Source organism: Oratosquilla oratoria, chromosome 27, assembly GCF_046742065.1.
Source record: "Oratosquilla oratoria isolate Oo_2021 chromosome 27, ASM4674206v1, whole genome shotgun sequence".
NCBI classification, from domain to species: domain Eukaryota; kingdom Metazoa; phylum Arthropoda; class Malacostraca; order Stomatopoda; family Squillidae; genus Oratosquilla; species Oratosquilla oratoria.
In genome coordinates, this window is record NC_134803.1 from 25,809,519 (window position 1) to 25,817,018 (window position 7,500).

Consider the following 7,500-nt stretch of genomic DNA (forward strand, 5'->3'; position numbering starts at 1 on the left):
CATCTCGGGATGGTTGAGAGGTTGCTTCTGAAAAATATCTAGTTGCCACCATTTTTTTTCTTTAATTTATCTATTTGTTTATTTATTCTTATGGAGGCCTGGCCCTTTTATTAAAATGTCTTAATTTAATGACTTGTTTCTGGCTGAAGCCAGACGATTCTAAGGTTTGGAAATGGATCACGTGATAAAGGGGATTAAAGCAGAGAAGAAGTCTGTCCAATATTTTGGTCTCTCTTTGCAGACACCAACCTTTTCATCCATAAGTCAGAATTTGCAAATCTTCTTTTTTATAATATATATATATATATATATATATATATATATATATATATATATATATATATATATATATATATATTATGTAATGGATTTCAAGAAAGGAATCTTTCGACCGGCACATCATTTCTTTCTCAGAATTTACAAAAAACAAAAAAAACAAAAATGCCATTAGAACGAAAAAAATGTATCGATTTAGTCGATGAAACTGTGAACAGTAGAGCATCGTAAGAGAGATATTATCAACTTTAAGCTCTGCTCTTAAAGGCGACGAGGTAAAATCCTCCTTTATTTATTTATTCATTTATTTATTTATTCATTTTTGTCTCTTTCAATCGATAACTTCAACCATGACCAAGCTTCCAACGTGATGATGATATTTGTACACAATCAGTTTTATCATAAAGTGTATAAACATAAATTTACACATATATCATACTTCATCTCTGTTAACCGGACTTATACACTTGAAAACAATACCAACCCAAATAATGAAAAAAGAGTAATGCTGGTAAAGCTTAAGAAGTTTAAGGTGCGTAGCACGAAGGACGAAGGAGGGAGAAGAGATGTTCAAGATTACAAATACTATTCTTTGAATGGAGAATGTTCTCCCATGATAAAAATAAATAAATAAATAGATAAATAAATCAATCAATCAATCAATCAATCAATCAATCAATCAATAAATCAATAAATCAATCAATCAATCAATAAATCAATAAATAAAAATAAATAAGAAAATAAATAAATAAATAAATAAAAATAAGTATAAATATATATATGTATATATACATATATATATATGTATATATATATATATCTATATATATATATATATATATATACAAATGTATATATATATACATATACATATGTATATATATATATATACATATGTATATATATATATACAAATATATTATATATACATATATATATATATATATATACATATATTTATAATATACATATATATATGTATATATATATGCATATGTATATATATACAAATATGTTTATATATACATATACATGTATATATATATATATATATATATATATATATATATATATATGTATATTATATATATAATGTTGCGTGCCTCTGGTCCATAATAGTTGTCATTTCACCTACCCCTTCCTCCCCTCTTCCCTTTCCTCCTTTTCCTCCTATCCTCTTTCCTTTTCTCTTCCTTATCCTTTTTCCTCCTCCTTTACCACTTTCCCATTTCTCCTTTCCCATATCCTCTTCCTTTTTCCTCTATTCCTTCATATCCTCTTTTCATTCCTTTTTTCTTTCCATTTTTTTCGTCTTCCATTTCTTCTCTTCCACCTTTTTTTCATTCTTTTTCATTTAAATTTTTTTCTCATCCAGTTCTTTTTTCTGATCCTCTCACTTTCTCTCATTCCCTTTTTCTGTTGTTATCCCCTTCCTTTTCCTCTTCCCTATCTTTTTTTCCTCTTCCCCATCCCTTTCCTATTCCCTTTTCTTTTCATCTTCACCTTTTTTCTTTGTCCCTTTCTTTTTCGATTTTTATTTTTTCATTTGTCCTATTTTTCCTTCTGTGTTTTTTTCTTTCTTTTCCATTTTCCCCGCCTTTCGTATTTCATCTCTTCCTCCTCCTTCTCCTCCTCCTCCTCATTTTCATTTTCCTTTCCTGTCCCCTCCAAGTGCTTTTGACATTATCATTATAATTTCCCATTCGAGCTCTCGTTTCCTTGACAAATGAAACACGTTCTCATTTCTGGCCATATTGCGCTTTCTTTATTTGCATTATCATTACCTCCTTTGCAATCATTTGGGCACAAATTGTTCTATGAACATCCACATCTGTGCCTCCCTTCTTATTAATCATGAATCAATTCAACTCCCATCGCCCACAGAAACAGTGACTTTGAAATAATATCATGTATGTGTTCCTGTGTTTACATACGAAAACTATCAAAAATTTGCTTCCATAATACATATGCATATATACATACATAGAAATTATCATTACTAATTTGCTTGTATGTGGATAGAATTTGACTTTAATCAGAAAAAAACATTATAACATAGATATTTCCTCCCCCATCGCCAGCATCACCAACACCACACCGAATTATCGCAACCAAAGAATATACACTACAGATCAAGTCTTTTGGTATAGCTGTATTTCGGAGTGATAATTTCCAATATAAACAGTTTTTTGCTCTAATTTCTTCACTAACGTGTAGTAAACAGTCTTCTCGAAATAAGTGTCACAATTCACACATTTATCTAGATTTGATTATACTTTTACTACCCTAGAGACGACGAGATACCAAAAGAGATTTGATTCTCATCTTCAACCTTTTCATACATCGGACACATTCTAGATGTTTTCTTGTACGTATTTCAGATATGTTGCCGAGGAATAAAGAATTAATAATGATGTTTCGACAGGAGCGTCATTTTCACTTCCTTCATTTTCTTTCCTTCTTGTATTACTTTTCTTTTCCTTTCTTGATTGCCTCTTGCAAACTCCTTCTTTATTTTACATTAGCCACCCGCTTTCTCCTTCACTCACAGCAATTAAAGACAGACTGCACACGTACATATGTATCCGTAAGCACACACATTTACACATTCTCCGCATTTCATTTTTCTTTGCTTTGATCTTTCCTTCAATCCTCCTCTAAGCTACCACCTTTTTTTCTCATTTTGCCCTCAGGTTCTTTTCTTTTCTTCCTCATTTAACAAAGGCTAACCACCCTCTCCATCTTCATCTGAAGCATCTTAGAATCGTGTTCTGAGACTTCAGCCTTGCTTATGAATCACGGGTTAAACCAAACACGACCATTTGGACATCAAACCACCTCTGCCGAAACTCTGGCAAAGAAAACTTGCCTCTCCTGAAAACCTACCAAGATCCAAAGGATTAAAAGACACATTTCTCTACTGTGTTACCTTTTGTAGATTCTATTTTTCTGGATACTGGGATTCTGCTTGTTCGACGATTCCAGTATGATTTATTTCCTTTAACTAAATATAATTTTAACCCTGTACGTATAACTAATGTAATGTGTTTTGTTCCTTATATGCTCCAATCTAGTGGGCTCTACTCACTTAGGTTGTAGGAAAAATCGGAATATAAATATACACGGTTCCCTGACATCCCTCCTCTATTCTTTGTGTCATATCCAAAATAAAAGAAAGCTGTCAGCAGATATTAATGCGAAATTAATGCGTATTAATAACTGCCAGCTTAATTAATCTATTTGGTAGATTAGACGACAATGTTTTATATTATGAAAAGTCATTACCAGAGGGTAGATCACAAAGTCATATGTTGGATAAAGAAAAAAAAAAGCCTTCTAATTAACAAACTTGTTGGGCCATACTTAGGCGGACCCCTTAACAGAACTTGGGAAAGAATTTTTCTTATAAGGTTGTCTTAACTTAATAAAAAAAGAAGTCTTTACTTTCCTTACAAAAGAAAAAGATCCATAATTTCAAGCTTAAAAGGAAAATTTTAAATTTTGTTTAGGAACCTCGGTGGAGGAGTGGATAGTAATCTTGAAAAAGCCCTTCTTCGACTCCATGTCATTGCAAGGCACTTCCATGGCCTTCTATTTCTCTCTGTAATAGTGGATATCAGAGTAGACAAGTGAGTACAGTAGATCAGTAGAACGGTAGGACAGTATACCAGTAGGTCAGTCGACCGGCAGGTCAGTATACTGGTAAGTCAGTAGACCAGAAATTCAATATACCTGTAGGTTAATAGACCGGTAGGTCAGTGAACCGGTAGGTCAGCAGACCGGTAGGTCGGTGGATCAGTAGATCAGTAGACCAGTACATCAATAGACAGTACATCAGTAGCTAAGAAGACCAGTGCACTAGTAAATCAGTAGACTAGTAGATCAGTATACCAGTAGATAAATAGCCGAGTAGATTTAGCACACCAGTAGACTAGTTTCTGCAACTGGGTGATTTCAATTTTACTGACATTGATTGGATGACCTTGAACATGGATATATAGGTAGTCTCTTGATAGAGTCTTTCGGTGACAATTACTTAGTTCAGCATTTAAAGAAGTCCACAACAAAAGGAAATTTACTGGATCTATTGATCACTAGCGGCAAAAGCATGATAACCGATGTAGAAGTTGATGAAACTAATACAAGTAGTGATCACAACTTAGATTCAAACTACTATTTTTTAAGAATAGATACTTGTGTATCTAAAATACCCGATTTCAGTAAAGTTCAGTTCATAGGACTACGTCAGGAGCTTCAGCTTACAGATTGGGAGACAAAATTAAGCGAAAGGCCTGTAGATCAGATGTGAGAAATATTTCAAAATTATGCTTACTAAGATGACTCATACTTACATCTCATTTAAGGACAGACGCCCCTTAAATCAGGCATTCCCAAAATAGCTTGACAAAGAAACTGAAAAAAGTATTGCTAAAAAGAGACTGGCTTATAAGAACTAAGAGTGCTTGGGTGGACCTAATGACCAAAAGCTCTAATATTGGCATGCTCCTCCTTTCTAATCCTTTGTAAATCAGTAGATCAGGAGATCAGTTCGGAGTGTCTCATTTCAATGCTAGCGTATAATCGACATGATTTAGCTGATTAAACGGTTTTTCAATTATATTCAGAACCTCGGCCATTCTTAAAAACCTGAGACTACATATGCTGTCTTCACCACAAATGCAAACGGATAACTTCTAGAATAAGGTCTTGCACACGTTAAATCTTTCAAAGCTGTTAAATATATATATTTGTTGCCACCAGACAGTGGAAGATGGGGCGTTGAGGTCAATGGAATCATTGAATAGAGAAAACGTTAAGCTCATCGACTCTTCTTCGGCTACACCCCTGACTTAATCTAACTTCCATGTGTGTATGAGTTTGTATACGTGTGTATGTGTGTGCGTGCATGCGTGTGTGTGTGTGTGTGTGTGTGTGTGTGTGTGTGTGTGTGTGTGTGTGTGTGTGTGTATGTGTGTGTGTGTGTGCGTGTGCGTGCGTATGTGTGTGTGTATGTGTGTGTGTGTGTGTGTGTGTGTGTGTGTGTGTGTGTGTGTGTGTGTGTGTGTGTGTGTGTGTGTGTGTGTGTGTGTGTGTGTGTGTGTGTGTGTGTGTGTGTGTGTGTGTGTGTGTGTGTGTGTGTGTGTGTGTGTGTGTGTGTGTGTGTGTGTGTGTCTGTGTGTGCGTGTGTGCGTGTGCGTGCGTATGCGTGCGTATGTGTGTGTGTGTGTGTGTGTGTGTGTGTGTGTGTGTGTGTGTGTGTGTGTGTGTGTGTGTGTGTGTGTGTGTGTGTGTGTGTGTGTGTGTGTGTGTGCGCGCGCGTGCGTGGTGTATGTGTATGTGTGTGTGGAGTATGTGTTTGTGTGGTGTGTTTGATGTGGGTTGTTGCGTGTGGTGTGGTTGTGGTCTGTCTGTGTTTGTGTATGTGCGTGTGTGGTGTGTATGCATGTATGTATGTGTGTGTGTGTGTGTGTGTGTGTGTGTGTGTGTGTGTGTGTGTGTGTGTGTGTGTGTGTGTGTGTGTGTGTGTGTGTGTGTGTGTGTGTGTGTGTGTGTGTGTGTGTGTGTGTGTGTGTCGTGTATAGGTGCATGCGTGCACGATCGCGTATAGGTAAGTATGATACATCGACATGTAGTGGCTGAGCAATCGGCAAATCAGTGTCATTTCTCTTTCTTTCCTTCGTTTCTCTTTGATCTGCAGGGAATCCGTAGTGGGTCTCGTACCCGCGTAGGAGAAGAATGAGGAGGAGGAGGAGGAGGTGGAGTAGGAGGTTATAGGAGGAAGAGGAGGAGAAGAAGGAGGAGTAGGAGGATGAGAAGGAGAAAGAGGTTGATGAAGAGGAAGAGATGAAGGAGGAGGAGGAGGGGGAGGACAAAGAGTAAGAGGAGGAGGTTGCCTTGGTGCAAAGCCTCCTGTTTGCTGAGACACGCAAGACCTGAAACACAAGAGCGACTTGAAGGCCCCAAGGCAGGCGAGAGAACTCGAGTGTTAAGGTTTAACTAAAACGAGAAATTACTTATTTTTCGAAACTTGAAAGGGTTATTCTTAGGTTTATAAAGTTGAATGTTTCATAGGCTCATTGCGAAATAAATGTTTCATTTGAATGTGCGTTTCTGTGTGTGTGTGTGTGTGTGTGTGTGTGTGTGTGTGTGTGTGTGTGTGTGTGTGTGTGTGTGTGTGTGTGTGTGTGTGTGTTGGTGTGTGTGTGTGTGTCTTTGTGTGTGTGTATGTGTGTGTATATGTCTTTGTGTGTGTGTGTATGTGTCTGTGATTTATTTTTTGTATGTGAATAAGGCAGACAAACAGAGACAGAAGCAGAGGCAGACAAAGAAACAGAAACAGAGGCAGAAACAGAGAGACAGACAGAATCAGAAACAGAGACAAAAAGAGAGAGACACAAAGACAGACACAAAGACATAGACCGAGACATAATAACTGAGACGGAGAGCGAGAGACAAGAGAGAAACTGATCACAAATGAACAAACCTCGTGGTTGTGGATAAATCCAAGAAAATGTGCAATGAAATTTGGTTTTGAGATTATATGAAACCACTTGTGGTCAACTAGCTTTCATTTAAGTGTTCCAAGTGTCTTGGGAGGTACTGAGTTGAACAAATTCTTTCCCAGCGTCTAGAGCACCTAATTCTTTGCACAAAATACCCCACATGAATTTACTCTGAGTGTCAGCGTAAATAACTAAGGATGTTCAAAGCCAAGTGCACCAAAACAGCAAAAATATCCACCGCATTAAACCATCTGAAGTAATAAACATCTTGACAGGTTCCCTGACGCGAGAAATCCCAAGTAAAGAAGAGCAGAATACAAAATAGAGTAAATATGAGAGTACAATAAAGTACTGCAATACAAGAATATGTTAACCTTTATGAAAAGAAAACATACAAATATACAAGATCATGTGTCATGATAAATATGTTCTTGGTCGCAAAAAAAAAAAAAATACTCAACCATTGTTTTTAGTAAGGAAATAAGAAACACAAAATACAAATGAAGACACATCTCGGAAATAATTGTCCAGAGTAGGAGTCAAAAAGTAAATTGATTAAAGAATAAGATAAATAATAGAATTGGTAATAGAAAGAATGTCCAATTGAATCACTAAAGAATAATATTAAATAAAAAATGAAAACTAAACTAAACAAATGAATTACTAAAAGGATAAGCAAATGAATAAATAAGTAAAAATTATTAGGAACGTGTATCAAATG